The sequence below is a fragment of the Macaca thibetana genome, chromosome 5 (assembly GCF_024542745.1).
Source record: "Macaca thibetana thibetana isolate TM-01 chromosome 5, ASM2454274v1, whole genome shotgun sequence".
NCBI lineage: Eukaryota > Metazoa > Chordata > Mammalia > Primates > Cercopithecidae > Macaca > Macaca thibetana.
In genome coordinates, this window is record NC_065582.1 from 148,851,194 (window position 1) to 148,869,412 (window position 18,219).

Genomic DNA, 18,219 nt, shown 5'->3' on the forward strand with positions numbered 1-18,219 from the left:
AGTCCAAAAGGAAATTCTTCGTTTCCTCACCCACAGTTCCTAAGTCGAGCCTAGAGATCTTTCAGGGAGAATCTTCAGCACTGCCGAGAATTCTGCCTGTGGTTCATATGACCTTGGATTTCAAAAAATTACTTGTCTAAAATGTAATGTAAAAAGGGAAATTAAGTGGCCACGATGGATTTTTCAAAGTTATAACGGCATCCGTTTCTGCAATAGAAAAGATTGAAATCGTTTACAGTCAGGTTTCTTATATTTTCACTAAATTTCTGGCCACCCACTGAGGAGCAGCCAGTCATCATTCCTCTGCCAAAGAGAGCCTGGAAGAAAATTGGCACGGGTCGGCTGTTTATTGTGCAGACAAGCTGCAAAATCAAGGTCCAAATTTTCAAAAGTATACCCACTACAAGGGCTGGCTGCCCTACAGCGGTAAGAAAGAAAGTACAATCCAGACAAGCTGTTCAAGAAGCAAAACAGAGCAGTGGATCTTGCCACGGGAATTAAGAAATTATAACAGAATCAGACTCCCCAATCAGGTGTCAAAAACAAAAAACAAACAAACAAACAAAAACACTAAGGTTCTATTTACAATGCTTACCTTGACTCTGATATCAACATATCCTATCCAAGAGGGATAGGTAATTCAATTATCAAAACTGTGTAAAACAAAACAACAGGGCCGGGCGCGGTGGCTCAAGCCTGTAATCCCAGCACTTTGGGAGGCCGAGACGGGCGGATCACGAGGTCAGGAGATCGAGACCATCCTGGCTAACACGGTGAAACCCCGTCTCTATTAAGAAATACAAAAAACTAGCCGGGCGAGGCGGCGGGCGCCTGTAGTCCCAGCTACTCGGGAGGCTGAGGCTGGAGAATGGCGTGAACCCGGGAGGCGGAGCTTGCAGTGAGCTGAGATCCGGCCACTGCACTCCAGCCTGGGCGACAGAGCGAGACTCCGTCTCAAAAAAAAAAAAAAAAAAAAAAAAACAACATCGATATTTGCCACTGTTGGACTTCATCACAATTAGGTTGGTTGAAGCATTGAAGAAGTAATACCATATTATAAAATGCATACTTAAATTGTATCTGACTTCCAGAAGATAATCATATTATTGTTCCTGTAATAGGAAACACTTTTAAACTAGTAGTTCCAACTATATGCCAGGCCCTATTCTAAGCACTTCACACATATCGACTCATTTAATCCTTGCAAAAACCCAAGATAGTGATATTATTATTGGCCCCATTTTACAGATGGGGAAACTAAGGCAGAGAGATTCGGTGCTTTTCCCAAGGACCTTAAGCTAGTAGGTAACTCTAGAGTGCATGATTTTAATCACATTTGCCATTGTCAATCATTTCTGTTATCGTGAAGGGACAATAATGACCTGAATTTCAACTTAACAATTTTTAAAATTTGTGTTTTTTAGAAACAGGGTCTTGCTATGTTGCCCAGGATGGAGTACAGTGGCTATTCACAGGCACAACTGTAGCACACTGCAGCCTCGAACCCCCGGGCTCAAGTGATCCTCCCGCATCAGCCTCCTGAATAGCTGGGACTGCAGATGCTCGCTGTGCCAGCTAACCTGACAATATTTTTGAAAGTGCATTAACCAAACAAAAGCATAAGGATTTGTACTTAAGCCACTCAGCTTCACTCTGCATCACATATTTCCGTAAAATTACATTTCATTTGCATAATGGCACAATGGCTGTTTCTAACATGCAAAATTCATCCACCACTTCCAAGACACTGTAATTGCTGTTTTGGCTTTTATAAAAACATCACCATGGTAAACCAAAAACCCAAGCTGCCTGCAGCTGGAATTGTGGATCTTGGGATCTTGGCTCCCCAGACCAAAGAAAATATGAGTTAAACAGCAATAGATGTAAGACAGAGACTCTTCAGGAGTACCTTAAAAGAGAAAGACTTAAAACCTAGTAGTCCTAGTAAGTTAAAGAACCAAGACACACACACACAAAATGGAATTGTAAAATCATTTTGTAGAAGGACAGTGCACTTTAGCTTCCAATTAGAAATAATAAATTAGAAATGGGGAGAGTTTTGAGTGGGGTCACAGCTTTGGAAGATCTAAGGGATCTCTTCCTGCCTCTATTAGAAGTCTGTGTTAATTTGAATAGCTGTTAATACTTATAACAGTAATATTTCTTTTTTTTTTTTTTCTTTTTTGAGACAGAGTCTCGCTCTGTCCCCCAGGCTAGAGTGCAGTGGCGTGATCATGACTCACTGCAGCCTCTGCCTCCTGGGTTCAAGTGACTCTCATGTCTCAGCCATGAGAATTACATTGGGTTTACAGGCATGCACCACCATGCCCGGGTAATGTTTGTATTTTCAGTAGAGATGGGGTTTCACCCTGTTGGCCAGGGTGATCTTGAACTCCTGGCCTCAAGCAATCCACCTGCCTTGGCTTCCCAAAGTACTGGGACTATAGGCGTGAGCCACCATGCCTGGCCATAACAGTAATATTTCAGGCACCTGTAGACAAAGCTACCGCCAATAAATCCAGCTGAGACTTGGAGGACTTTGTTTAAAGTTCTAGCCTGTGTAACACAGAGTTGGTGGCAGTGGCCAAAGAGAAGGTAGGACTGATGTCCAGGTCCAAGTAGCCTTTCCATGGGGACTAGGTTTGGACAGGAAGAGTTCAAAAGATATGTGTTAAATTGAGGGCCACATAACCAGGGCTCACCTAGAAGTGGGGCCGCATCACCTCAATCTAGAATATCTACAGCATCAGCACCCGCAGAGGAAGGGAAGCCTCAAAAAGGCAGAGCCAGGATCATTATATAGACTTTTTGACTGCTGAACGAGGGTGCCTGGACAAAGACGCAGGTGAAGAGTGTACTCACCGCCCTCCTGCTGACCAAACTATGGAGCAAGGCACTTTGTAATTTGTACAGAGGTGCCACATGACTTGAGCAGCCCTGTAGAGCAATGCTAAGGCATTAAGCAGCCACAGCAACCAGAGCTAAAGTGACGGGAGGCAGAGAGTACCCTATGGAAGCACAAAGGGAGGGAATCCTTATTCTGGTGTAAATCCAATGTCATTTTCATCATCTCTGCCTCTGGCATTCGAGTTCAGAAAATAATGTTTACTACTAGAAAGGTCTTCCTGTATAGTTTCTCTATGTGGTACCTTTCTTCCAGAGTACACATGTTCCTTCCAAATAGTTAAAGTTAATGCACACAAGTTACAGAGCATTTTCTTCGAATGATGATGGATCATCATAGAGCCATCGCAGGGCACCATCTGGCAAGTTCTATAGGATAAATGTCCTTCAAACAGAAAGACATAAATCTGCAGTAACTGAATTGAATAATTTAAATCTGTCAAAGGTAGACGAGGAAATGTTTAGGGCCAACTTCTCTCTTGTTTTATTGAGTAAATTGATACCTAACTACTTTGATCTTTTCTAATCGATGATAACATATTATTTTATTAATTTATTTTAAACTTTTTCTTCAGAACAATTATCTCGAATGGCATGATTATAGGGTGGTTTCTGTTTTCTTTGCTATGTGTTACTATTTTTTTCCAAATTGTCTATAATGATTATGTATCTTATTATTATTATTATTATTATTGAGACGGAGTCTAGCTCTATCATCAGGCTGGAGTGCAGTGGCGCGATCTCAGCTCACTGCAACCTCTGCTCCTAAGTAGCTGGAACTACAGGCATGACTCACCATGCCCAGCTAATTTTTGTGTTTTTAGTAGAGACAGGGTTTCCCCATGTTGGCCAGGATGGTCTCTATCTCTTGACCTCATGATCCCCCTCCTTGGTCGCCCAACGTGCTGGGATTACAGGCGTAAGCCACCACGACCAGCCGTATCATTTTTATAATCAGAAGTACTATATACTTTTTTTTTCTTCACTTGTTTCTTTGTTCCTTCCACCTACAGATAGGGTTGGTTCAGGTTAGGAAATGAAAGAGGCTGATAAAATTGGTCACTGGCTTGGCAAGAATAAAACCCAGCAGTGTAAATGGCAAAGACAAGACACCATGTGTGAAAGGTAGACCTGGCCCTGCACCATCCATGCAGCATGCTACAGGGTGATCACCCTTTCCCCCAATTCACGGGAGAGAACACTAGGCATGACATGTGACTGTGTGCCTCAGCATGGAGTCCAGGGCCTGGCAGACAGTGTACACCGCACGTGTGTTCCTTCAGGGCTTGGAGAGATGACTTTATGAGTAGCAGCAGCAAGAGCATAGCACAGGATGTGTCCCTGGTATGTTAATTTCTGAGTCTCAGTTTCCTCAGCTTTAAAGTAGGAATAATAATACCACATAGAGTTGTTATGAACAGTAAATAAAATAATGAGCATAAAATACATAGAACATGCTTGGTTGACCCAGCAATTCCACTTCTTGGTATGTACCCAAAAGAATTGAAAGCAGGGACTCAAATGGATATTTGTACACCCATGTTCAGAGCAGCATTATTCACAGAAGCCAAAGGGTAAAAACAACCCACATGTCCATTGACAGATACATGGATAAACAAAATGTGGCAAGGGAATAATACTCAGCCTTAGAAAGAAAACAATTCTGATACTGCTACAACATAGACAAGCCCTGAAAATATTATGTTAACTGAAATACACCAGACACAGAAGGACAAATATGGGATTCCACACATATAAGGTGCCTAGAATAGGCAAATTCATAGAGACAGAAATAAAAGAGGTTTCCAGAGTCTGGGGGCAGGGAGCAGTAAGGAGATATTTTTAATGGGTACAGAGTTTCTGGTGGGATAATGAAAAAGTTCTGGAAATGGGTAGTGTGATGGTTGCATAACACAGTGAATATACTGATGCCACTGAACTGCACACCGAAAAATGGTTAAAATGACGGATTTATGTTATGTATATTTTACTGCAGCAAAAAAGTACTGGGTTAATGGTAGATATTTCTTCTGTCATTATTAATAATAGAAATAATCAGTTCATACAAACAAAGCATAGGCAACCCATAAACTTGAACTGACTCATAGCACAGTGATGAGAAAATATCCCATGAGAGTTTTTGGGGAGGGAGCATGGCAGGGGTGGTGTAGTGGGGGAGAGGGCTGGTGTACGGTGGTGATATCAGTTAGAGCCTAGGGCTTGAGTACCAGGAGCTGGGGCAGGAATCAGCAAGGTGTAGGGTACCTGAGGAAGCTGAGAGTAAGAGGACTGGGTCTGAAGCAAATTCCAGAGATTGCAAAGATCAATCCCAGTGAGTCCCAGCAAGACACAGGAGCCAAATGAGGCTAAAAAGAGGTGACTATGCTGGGTGCATTGGCTCACGCCTGTAATCCCAGCACTTTCAGAGGCCTAGGTGGGTGGATCATCTGACGTCAGGAATTCAAGACCAGCCTGGCCAACATGGCAAAACCCCATGTCTACTAAAAAGACAAAAATTAGCTGGGTGTGGTGGTGCACACCTGTAGTCCCAGCTACTCGGGAGGCTGAGGCAGGAGAATCACTTGAACCTAGGAGGCGGAGGTTGCAGTGAGCTGAGATGGCACCACTGCACTCCAGCCTGGGTGACAGAATGAGACTCTGTCTCAAAAAAAAAAAAAAATTGGGGGCGGCAGGGGGCTTGGGGAGAATAATAGTTAAGGCTCTTGTAGTTACAACTGCCACTTACCTCAATGGGATTAAACATACATGGAGACTTCACTGGTTTGTGCACTTGCAAAGTGCAGGGAGAGCTCCAGCTCCAATAAGTTGGATCCCAGCGTGCAGACGATATTAAAGAACCTTGCTTGACCCAGTAATCCCATTACTGGGTATCTACCCAAAGGATTATAAATCATTCTACAATAAAGACACATGCACACATATGCTTATTGCAGGACTATTCACAATAGCAAAGACTTGGAACCAACCCAAATGCCCATCAATGATAGGCTGGATAAAGAAAATGTGGCATATACACACCATGGAATACTATGCAGCCATAAAAAAGGATGAGTTCATGTCCTTTGCAGGGACATGGATGAAGCTAGAAACCATCATGCTCAGCAAACTAACACAGGAACAGAAAACAAACACTGCATGTTCTCACTCATAAGTGGGAATTGAACAAGGAGAACACATGGACACAGGGAGGGAGCACCACACACCGGGGTCTGTCGAAGGGTGGGGGGCTAGGGGAGGGATAGCATTAGGAGAAATACCTAATGTAGATGACGGGTTAATGGGTGCAGCAAACCACCATGGCACGTGTATACCTATGTAACAAACCTGCACATTCTGCACGTGTATCTAAGAACTTAAAGAATAATTAAAAAAAAAAAAGAGAGACAGAGAACCTTGCTACCCCATCCATCAGCTGTGGCACCTCCTTATTGGCTTCATTCACACAGGCAGCAGCCATAGGGTCCCCTGTGAGAGATTCTTTTTCCAGGATTGACTCTGATTTGCCTGGTTTGGATCACAAGCCCACCCCCAAACCAATCATTGAGGTCAGGGCAGCAGAATAGGCTAATTCGCCATGGACCATCTCCAGTGGACTATATAGAAGCGCTGTTGATAGATTCAGTGGAATGGATGCCAATTGGACAAAAAGGAGGAATGTTCTGTAGCAGGAGACAAAAATCAAAGTGTAGGAAGCTAGATAGAAACAGAAAAATAACTGAGTTTAATAAGCAGAGGTCATGAGTGGGAACAAAGCAACGGAGTCTCAGACAAGTACAGATGAGGGTGGAGGGTCTGTGGTCTGGCTTATTGCCTGCCAGAAACTAGGACGTGAGTCAGGACAGGTTGAAGGCGCAGGCTGTTGGTTGCCTATGGGCCAGAGTCCCTCTGTACTGAGTTCTAACAGGGTTGCCTGAGCCTCCCCAATGTCTCCACCTTGTAATTAGAGTAGAACAATGAAAATCAGGAGGTTAGCTTCTAAAGCCAGAACCCCTCTAAATAGTGATGAAATAGGACATAAGCCCGAGCCTCAGTTTCCTCAACAGGACCGGTTGAATTACAAGGCACCTCAGAATCTGTATGTCTGGGCCTCCTTCCTAAACAATTGTAAATTAGTTATGTTACGAAAACAAAAGATGGGTGAGCATATTACATAAAGTGATATAAGTGAAAGTATTTTCTAAATTACAAAGAACCATCCAAATTAGTTGTGGTTATTATTTTTAATGTCAACAGACAGGGGAGGTAAAAAGGAGGAAAACAAAAAGTGGAAGGGTATCCCTATTTAAGGGTAGAGATAAAAACAGGAAACGGGGCTGGGTGTGGTGGCTCACACTTGTGATCCCAGCACTTAAGGAGGCCAAGGTAGAAGGATAGCTTGAGGCCAGGAGTTTATACACAGCCTAGGCAACACAGCAAGAAGCTGTCTCTACAGTTTTTTTTTTTTTTAATTAGCTGGGTGTGGTGGTGCACACCTGTAGTCTTAACTACTTGGGAGGCCGAGGCGGGAAGATCACCTGAGCCTGGAAAATCACCTGAGCCTGGAAGTTCAAGGCTGTAGTGAGTTATGATTGTGCCACCTGTAACTCATGGCACTCTAGCCACAAAAAAACAGGACAGGCAAAATAAAAATTATATATATGGGCCGGGCGCAGTGGCTCATGCCCGTAATTCTAGCACTTTGGGAGGCTGAGGCAGGAGAATCATGAGGTCAAGAGATTGAGACCATTCTGGTCAACATGGTGAAACCTCGTCTCAACTAAAAAAAAAAAAAAAAAAAAATTAGGTGGGCATAGTGGCACATGCTTGTAATCCCAGCTACTCGGGAGGCTGAGGCAGGAGAACTGCTTGAACCCGGGAGGCGGAGATTGCAGTGAGCCGAGATCACACCACTGCATTCCAGTCTGGCGACAGAGTGAGACCCCGTCTCAAAAAATATATATATATATATGTGTATGTGTGTGTGTGTATATATATATATATATGTATGTATTTTGTATATATATGTATTATGTAAATACACATAAAACATAAATATTTATGGGTTTTTTTTTGTTGTTTTCCTGGGTTGGGTTGGAAGTCACAGATGGCCTCTCCATGTCTTTGACACCATCCACTCCTCTCCGCAATCTGGCATCTATGCCCTATTACTCCACTGCCAAAGGTCATCAGTGACCACTCACACTGCCAGATCTGTGTGATGTCCATCAGCCATTACCTTTGCAAAGTTCATTACTGCTCTTGACACTGTTGTCCTTTGTCTCCATTCTTAAAACTCCCTACTGTCTTGGAACACTGTGGTCCCATCCTACCTTCATGTTCCTTTTTGGACTCCCTTCCCTTACCCACTTCTTAAAACACTCACATTCCCCAGTGTTCCTTGCTCCACGAATGTTAACCTCTTTCATCGTTTTGACTCCCATGTGATTGCTCCACCTGCATGGCTCCAGTCCTGCCCCCTCCACTGAACTTCAGCCCATTGGACATCCCTCAGAGGGCTCCAATACCCCAGAAATCTGCAGTGGAAGTCATCGGCCCCTCCCCTCCAAGTCCTTTTACTTCCTATTTCCCATCTCAGGCAGTCACAAAGGACAGACACCTACTCATTCATTCTCCCTCCTCTTTTCTGCACTCCCCAGCTCACACCGGCTGTGTTTTCTCTTATTACCTGGTTCTTATTTCTCCTTAAAGATTTGACTCCAAGGTGGTTTTGCAGAACCCCAGGTGGAGGAGAGCTCACCTAGTGGCCTGCCCAGAACTCTACCTCACTACCACTTACCAGATTACATTGAATCGCCTGTCTATGACTGTCCTTCAAACTACCCCTCCCCAACCCCATGGCCCAATGGCCTTTTTGTTGGGTTTTTGTACCCACTAAGCCTCGCACACTGCCTGGCACACAGATAGTTAATGTTTACTGAACTCAACCAATTCTTGCCAGCTGTGGAGAAGCTAAATAAGAACATTCTGCCTGTGATGAAAATAATCTTACTTTTAACTATCAGCACAGATTATTTAATGTGATCACTTAGCACTGATAGTGTCAAAAGAGGAGGAAGCTCATATATCTAAACTATGAAACAGATGAGACAGCAGATTCTGCATTTACATTACTTATTTTGAGAAATATGTATTTCTCTTTTTTTTAACCAGTGATCACATATGAGTCTTAAATAGGAGCAGTTGTGCTTTTCCCAGTAGTTAACGGCATAGAAACTGTCTGATCAAATTAAAATGTATAACCTTAGCCAGGCGCGGTGGCTTATGTCTGTAATCCCAGCACTTTGGGAGGCCCAGGCAGGCAGATCACTTGAGGTCAGGAGTTGTAGAACAGCCTACCCAACATAGTGAAACCCCTGTCTATATTAAAAATACCAAAAAACAAAACAAAACAAAACAAAAACTAGCTAGGCATGGTGGCACATGCCTTTTCCCGGGAGGTAGAGGTTGCAGTGAGCCAAGATCACACCACTGTACTTCAGCCTGGGGGACAGAGTGAGACTTCATCTCAAAATAAAATAAAATCTATAACTTTAAAATTCTTTGGGTTATTTCTTCTCTTGAACCTTTCATTTTCAAACTGTACATTTCCAGTTTTTTTTTAAAGGTGGGGGCATAAGTCTCCAAGCCTCCAGATAGGAATCATTTTCTTGTACAACTTTTCTCTGTGTTGTTGGTATTATATTATAAGGAGTAGAACATCATCTAAAACTTTAGAAGGAAATTTATTCAACAATCCTCAGCAATTATGTTGAATTATGCTAATTAACATTTTCATGATGCTATACATACTAGAAATGTAGTAGGAAATTAAAATTAGTATGTGTTGTATAGAATACACACAGTAGCATCATTTATAGTTGACAGGTGAACTGTACACTTGTACATCTGGTTTTAGAGACTGATTAAAAATTGTACAGCTAGGCTTACAAGGGAAATGCCAGGCCAGGCATGGTGGCTCATGCCTGTAATTCCAGCACTCTGGGAAGCCGAGACAGGCGGGTCACCTGGGGTCAGGAGTTTCAGACCAGCCTGGCAAACGGGGTGAAACCCTGTCTCTACTAAAAATAGAAAAATTAGCCGGGCATGGTGGTGCACGTCTATAATTCCAGCTACTCAGGAGGCTGAGACAGGAGAATCGCTTGAACCTGGGAGGCAGAGGTTGCAGTAAGCTGAGATTGCGCCACTGCACCCCAGCTTGGGAGACAGAGCAAGACTCCATCTCAAAAAAAAGAAAAGAAAAGAAAAGAAAATGCCAAAACACACCATGATCACATTTGTTTGTTCACTGTTTAAAACATACATAAAGGCCAAAAAAGAAAAATCTAAAATCATATTTAGCATAATTTTATTTTCTTCATAAAGCACAAAGGCTATGTACAACTTTCTGATATGAAACAATGCGTTTTTTTTTCTTTTTGCCATTGTAAAAATCGGGGTAGTCACCTCATTTATCATGAGCAGTCTGAGATAATGCATAATATGGTGGAAAGAAAAAGGCAAGAACAGATTTTAAGAATCCAAGTGTTATAAATCAAGCTTTGAGAATGGAAATCACATGGATAAGACATTTATTCGCTTGCATGTACAGTTTGCCTCCAGTTGTTTTTTTAAGCTGTGAATCCCTCTAAAGCATGCTGTTATAATTAAAATGTAATCTCTGCTTTGAAATTTAGCATCACGGAAGTAGCACAGGGCAACTATGGACTCTAAGTCATGCCGGCTCCTCAGGGTTCCACCTTCAAAATATCTTCGTCTATTTTTTCTTTTTTTGAGGTGGGGAGCACTGAATCTGTTAATGTATATTAACTGACTATATCTGTTTGGAAGCAGATGCAATATTTTCATTGTTGAGAAAAGTATAATAAAGGGGAAAATTGGAAAAATCTAAATGATCATGAACAGAAACTAGCTAAATTATAGTACAAAAGTATATAGTCCTGATAGCAGCAAGAGTTATTCCGTCATTCGAAAGATTTTAAATATTGGATCAAAATCCCTTCTCACGGGGAAAGAGAAGCCCGGCATCCATCCCAAACTCTCTACGGGTTCTTGGGAGTCCACAGTTTGTCCAGTTCCCTGCCCCAGTGAATCCTGGCTCTCTTTCCTGTGTGGCCTCGCATGGCTCCTCCTTCCCCATCTACCGTGGACAGACACACCACATAGAGCCTTTCTTTGATGTTCACAAATAGTGCTCACACAACTTCTTTTATTTGTTTATTTATTTTGAGACGGAGTCTTGCTCTGTCGCCTAGGCTGGAGTGCAATGACATGATCTTGGCTCACTGCAACCTCTACTTCCTGGGTTCAAGCAATTCTCGTGCCTCAGCCTCCTGAGTAGCTGGGATTACAGGTGCCCACCACCACGCCCAGCCAATTTTTATATTTTTTAGCAGAGACGAGGTTTCACCATGTTGGTCAGGCTGGTCTTAAACTTCTGACCTCACGTGATCCACCTGCCTTGGCCTCCCAAAGTGCTGGGATTACAGGCATGAGCCACCATGCCTGGCCCACACAACTTCTTATATGTGGTAAACGGTAATAGGCATTTGGGGAAATGAGCAAAGGGAGGCCATAGAGGAGGGAGTGAGATACTCAGACACTCTGCAGCAACATACAAAACATAGCAGCAGACCAGGCGTGGTGCTTCACGCCTGTAATCCCAGCACTTTGGGAGGCCGAGGCAGGCGAATCACTTGAGGTCAGAAGTTCAAGACCAGCCTGGTCAACATGGTGAAATCCTGTGTCTACCAAAAATACAAAAATTAGCTGGGCGTGGTAGCATGCGCCTCTAATCTAATTAAAAAAAAAATATATATATATATATATACACACACACACACACACACACATACAGAGAGAGAACGAGAGAGAGAGCTGAGTTAAAAAAGAAATGGTAGAAAAGGATATATAAAATGATTTCATACAGAAACATTTGTTTCTATAAATAAGACAGTAAAATGTATAAAGATATACACCAGTCTCTTACTGTTGGTTTCCCTCTAGGAGATGGGAGTCAGGGGAAACTTTTACTTCTAATTCTTTTGTATGAATTTATTTCTTACATTTAACATAAACCCTTGTGTAATCAGAAAAAGCATTTCAGAATAAAAAGATGGATGCAAAGAAAGTGGGCTCCAGTTGCATCTAAAAGGATGTAATCTACACACAAGGGATTTCTCAACAGTAAAGGCTGCTCAGCCTTCATGACATCTCTTCCACAACTGTCACCAATACATGCCAAGAAAAGTTTGTGTTCATAAAAACCAAAGAAGAGAATGGTACAGATTTCAAAGAGCTGAGAGATGATGACCATTACCCCATGAACAAACTGTAAGGGAAAGCAGCTCAGGAGGGATGGGGAGAGAGGGGTGGCTTCTAAGAACAAAATGCTGGCTGAACAATAGGAGTCTGTCCTGATGAAGGAGGAAAGGAAAAAGGAGGAAATAAATTAATATGGGTGCACAGGGGACGTGATGCTTAATTTTATATGTCAACTTGACTAAGCCATGGGATGTCCAGATACCTGGTTAAACATTATTTCTGGGGTGTGTCGGTGAAGATGTTTCCAGAAGAGATTAGCATTGGCAGGCTGCGTAAAGCAACAGCCCTCCCCAATGTTAATGTGTATATTTCAATACCTTGAGGGCCGGAATAGAAGAAAAAGATAGAGCAAGGTTAAATTTGCTCTCTACCTGACTGCTTGAGCTGGGACACTGATCTTCCCCTTTACCTGGTTTTCCCGGCTCTCAGGCATTCAGACTGAACTGGAATCTATGCCTTCCGCTCTCCAGCTCTCAGGCTTTTGAACTGTACCACTGGCTTACCTGAGTCTCCAGCTTGCAAATGGCAGATCATGAGACTTCTCAGCCTCCATAATCATGTAAGCCAGTACTTTATGATGTATATCCTATTGGTTCTGTTTCCCTGGAGAATGCTGACTAATACAGGAGCTTCTAGATGATATCAGGTTAAAAAAAAATAGAAAGGAAGAGTACACCTGCAAGAATGAATACAAAAAGGTAACATTCATTCAATCATTCATTCATTCATGAAGTATCTACTATGTGCCAGGCACTGTTCCAGGTGCCACGGACTAGCAGTGAAGAAGACAGCCAAGAGCTTTGCTCTCTTAGAGCTTGGGCAGGTAAGTAGGTGGTTAACATGAAAGTATATGATTTTAAACAAGATAATTTGGATAATGATAATATCTGAACAAGATACTTTCAGATAATGATGAGTAATATGAAGGCATTAAAACTGGATGAAATGATATTGCTTAGTGTGAGGCTACTTTTGAGTGGGTGACCAGAGGGTGAGGTTTGAGCTGAGTCCATAGTGACCTAAGGAAGCAGCCAAGCTTCCAGGCAGAGGCAACAGCGGATGCAAAGATCCCATGTGAAGAATGAAGTTGTCATGTTTGAGGAATATAAACACCAGGGTGGCTGGAGTCCAGAGAGCAATGAAAAGAGTGTGGGAGATGAAGTCTAAATGATAGGCCCCAGCAAAGATACAGGACCTTAGTCTAAGTACTGGGGAAACCACTAGTGAGGTTTTGAGCAGGGGAATGGCATGATTTGACAGGGTTTTAAAAGATGTCTTTGGATGTCTGCTGGAAAGAAAAAGCAGGAACAGAAACAGAGGGAAGAGTTAGGAGGCACTGCAGTAGTCCAGATGGGATATAATGGTGCCTTGGGCTTGGGCTCAGTAATGGAGCAAACGAAGTGGTATATTCGCAATGGGTTGAATAATTTGGATGAGGGATAATGGGAAAAGAGAAATCGAAGACGACTACTAGGTTTTGGCTGCAGCAACAGTCATCACCACTTGGAGCTACAGAAGACTGGGAAAGAAATAGATTGCGGGGAGTGGAATCAAGGATTCTACCTTAGCCATGTTGAGTTTGAGATGTGTAGTTAACAGCCAACTAGAAAAGTCACAATGGCAGTTGGATAGACAACTGTGGAGCTCACTGAAGAGTTTGAAGTAATGGATTAACAATTGAGAGTTACTGGCTGGGCCTGGTGGCTCACGCCTGTAATCCCAGTAGGTTGGGAGGCCAAGGCAGGTGGATCACCTAGGAATGGGAGTTCGAGACCAGCCTGACCAACATGGAGAAACCCCGTCTCTACTAAAAATACAAAATTAGCTGGGTGTGGTGCCACATGCTTGTAATCCCAGCTACTCGGGAGGCTGAGGCAGGAGAATTGCTTGAACCTGGGAGGTGGAGGTTGCGGTGAGCTGAGATCGTGCCATTGCATTCCAGCTTGGGCAACAAGAGTGAAACTCTGTCTCAAAAACAAAACAAAACAAAACAAAAAAACCACAATTGAGAGTTGTTACCATTAATTAGGTGGTAGTTAGCACTGTAAGACTGGATGAGTTCATCTGGAAGGGTGTCCAGAAGAGAAATGTAGGAGGCCAAGTTTTCAGGGGGCATAAAAATCAGAATTGAGTAGAAGAGGAAGAAGCAAAGGAGACTGGGTAGAAACTACTAGAAAGTTATTTCCTACTAGAAAGGAAAAACAGGCAGGTGTCGTTCTCCAAAAGCCAAAAGAGAGTGTTTCAAGATAGTAGAAACATTCTCTTGCCACACTATGACAAAAGCTACTGAGAAATTGAGTAAGAAAGGTACAAAGAAGGGACCACCATATCTCACAAGCTCTAGTTGGCTTGTGACATGATAAGAGCAATTTTAGTGAAATGATGAGGTCAGAAGTCCAGCTGGTAAACCAAAGAAAAGGCAAGGGAGTGCAGGTGAAGGTAGCCACTATAACTCTTGAAGGAAAAAACAAAAAAACCAAATTGGGCCAGTAACTGAAGGGAGCTGGAATGGGATGTGGGGTCAGTGAAGGGTGATATGGGAGATATCCGAATATATATATATATGTGTGTGTGTGTGTGTATATATATATATATATGTATGTGTATATATATATTTTTTGAGATGGAGTTTCACTCTTGTTGCCTAGGCTGGAGTGCAATGGTGCAATCTCAACTCACTACAACCTCTGCCTCCCAGGTTCAAGCGATTCTCCTGCCTCAGCCTCCTGAGTAACTGGGATTACAGTCATGCACCACCACACCTGGCTAATTTTTGTATTTTTAGTAGAGATGGGGTTTCTCCCTGTTGGTCAGGCTGGTCTTGAACTCCTGACCTCAGGTGATCCACCTGCCTCAGCCTCCCAAAGTGCCGGGATTACAGGCATGAGCCACCGTGCCTGGCCCCGAATATATTTTTTAGAAGGCTGAGCGGAATCAGATTAGGAATTTCACTTCTATGTTATTTTTCATATCATTCCTTAGGAACCAAGCACGTAAGCATCAATAGGACAGAGAATTAGGATCTGTCTGACTTTCTCTTCCACTGGAGACCAACAGACTATTAAAACTCTTTTGGGTTTTGAGGGGAAAGGAATCAGAAGACATCAGCATGGACTCAGCAAAAACAAGTTACTTCCTAATTATGCTATGGGTAAGATGCTTCTTGAGTTTTCATATTGACAACTGCGCTAGCCTCCTAACTGGTTTCCCTCATCTGTCTCTCATCCCTCTATTCTATCCTTCACTCCAAATTCTCCAAATAAATTCAACCATTTCACTTCCCTGACCAGTGCCTCTAATAGCAACTGTCTTAGTCTGTTTATGCTGCTATAACAAAATACCCGAGACTGGGTAATTTACAAAGAACAGAAATTTATTTCTCACAGTTCTGGAAGCTGGGAAGTCTAATATCAAGGTTCAGGTAGGATTGGTGTCTGGTAGAGTCGAGTCTCTCCTCCCAAGATGGAGCCTTGTTGCTGCATCCTCACATAGTAGGAGAAGGGAGGGGGGCTTAATATGTTTCATGAAGCCTCTTTTATAGGGTCATAATAGCATTCACAAGGGAGGAGCCCACATGACCTAATCATCTATTAAAGACCCTACCTCTTAATACTATAACTTTGGTCATTAAGTTTCAACACATAAATATTGGAGAAGACACATTCAGACCACAGCAGCAACTTTCTTTCTTAGGGGACTGTCCAACTCCTTCAGCAAGGCATACAAAGCCCTGTAAAATCCAGCCTTAGCCCTTCCTTCCTATCTCACCTCTGACCATACAACTTGTAAAACTCTAACCCAGCAGGTCCAGCTACAGTGGGCATCTCATCATTGCCCAACCTGCTATGGCATGGCACATGCTATATTTTCTACTTACAGCATACATTCAATCCTCACCCAATCCATTGGCCTGGGAAACTGCCAGTAGGCCTTTAAAACCCACTCGAACGTCCCATGGAAAATACATTACATTTACTCTGAGTCCTTTCAGAAGATACATCTATGATGAACAGCTAGATATTACAGGGAACAACTTCCTTTCAACATAAAATGAATTTAAGAGCGACTTTAGCTGTCTGAAACAGAGAGGGGAGCACCGTCAGGCAGGATGTTCCTTATATTGCGAAGTGTGGAAATAGAGAATGACTTGCGAAGGTCCTGAGACAAGATCCGTCCATGTCCACTGTTCAGTGTAACCTATTTAATTATTAGCTGGCTATTATTCTTACGAAGAGCCAAAAATCTCTCTACAAATTTCTACCGTTCCTAGTTCTGCCCTCTGGAGCAATTCATAGTTTGTCTCTTGCTTTTTGTACATGAAGCTTTTCAAACAACTGCAGGCATTTATTACACTAGTTCTCCTATTCTCCCCAATTTTTTCTTCCTGACTTACAGATGTTTGCTAACTCTTGAAAATATGGCATTCTGAACTTATATTTGGCATATAAAACACCATGATAGTTCTTGAGGGCACAATCATGCGTTATTTGGCTTTGTACCCCAGCCCACAGCAAAGCACATGACCAACACATTGGTAGTATTCCAACAAATGAATGAATACCAAACCTCCAAAATTTCAAATACCTACATTACCTGATCTTAAGAAATGACAACTTCCAATACATGGTCAGAATGAAAGCGGCCAGGAAAGGTTCCCTGCAGGATGGGCAGCCACTCTTCAGATGCACATCAGCAACCACACTCAAGTCCACCTCTTTCCTTGGGGTCCTGCATCAGGCTTCTCCCCCAAATCTCAACCCCAATCCAGTGTCTTCTGAAGTTCTCCCAGTGCCAGGCCAGCCCTGCACTGCGCCTTCTGTGGTTGTGGGTTGAGGCTGACAGGCCACAGTGAGTAGGGTGGATGCCTGAGCCTCCAAAGGGAGGAAAGGTATTCAGAAGAGAGAAAAGCGAGAAACAAGAGATTTAGCTACTTCAGTATATCCTAAAATGGTGACCCACATGGCTCTGATCCACTGCAATATATTTCTAGACTTAAAAACAGGCTGTAGTTTAAAATGTGACCTTTATGGAAGAACTTTGAGCAAAATTCTATCATTAATAAATGAAAGGCAGCAAAAAAAAAAAAAAAAAAAAAAAAGTAGGGGGGAGAACCGATGGTCATTCTGTGATGAATATTCCTACTACTTCCAGAAATACTTTCTAGGAAGCTAGTCTAGTCCATGACCAACTGGAAGAGAAAGAATGCAAGCTGCATATACAGTTTAAAATTATCTAGTAGGCACATTTTATTTTTAAAAATTATATTTAAAATTTTTTTAATTTTTCAATGTTGTGGGTGCATAGTAGGTACATATATTTATGTGGTACATGAGATATTTTGATACAGGCATACAATGTGTAACAATGACATCAGGATAAATGGGGTATCCATCACCTCAAGCATTTATCTTTTGTGTTACAAACAATCCAATCACACTCTTTTGTTTTGAAATGTACAAATAATTATTATTGACTATAGTCACCCCGTTGTATCAAATACTAAACCTTATTTATTCTTCTAACTATTTTTTTATACCATTAACCATCTCCCCTCACTCCTCAACCCCCACTCCCCTTCCCAGTCTCTGGTAACCATCTTTCTACTCCCTATTTCCGTGAGTTCAATTGTTTTAATTTTTAGCTCCCATAAATAAGTGAGAACACACAAAGTTTATCTTTCTGTTAGTAGGCATATTTTTAAAAGGTAAAAATGAAATAAGTAAAATTAATGTTAGTCATGTAATTTAATCCAATATACCCAAAATATTACTTCAACATGTAATTGTTATAAAAAACGATTGAGATTTTTACATATTTTTTCAAATGAAGTCTTTAAAATCCACTGTGTTTTTATACTTACAGCACATCTCATTTCAGATGGGTCACATTTCAAGTGCTCAGTAGGTGCAAGTGACTACTGATTACTGTACGGGACAGTAAAGGTCTAAGCTATAAATAAATCTCCCTAAGATG

General features: G+C 42.2%; 1 protein-coding gene across 6 annotated transcripts in view; it reads right to left on the minus strand.

The window, feature by feature from the left end:
- The window catches only part of TBC1D1 (TBC1 domain family member 1), a 248,669-nt gene that overhangs the window by 209,324 nt on the left and 21,126 nt on the right, over positions 1 to 18,219 (minus strand). The window lies entirely within an intron of this gene.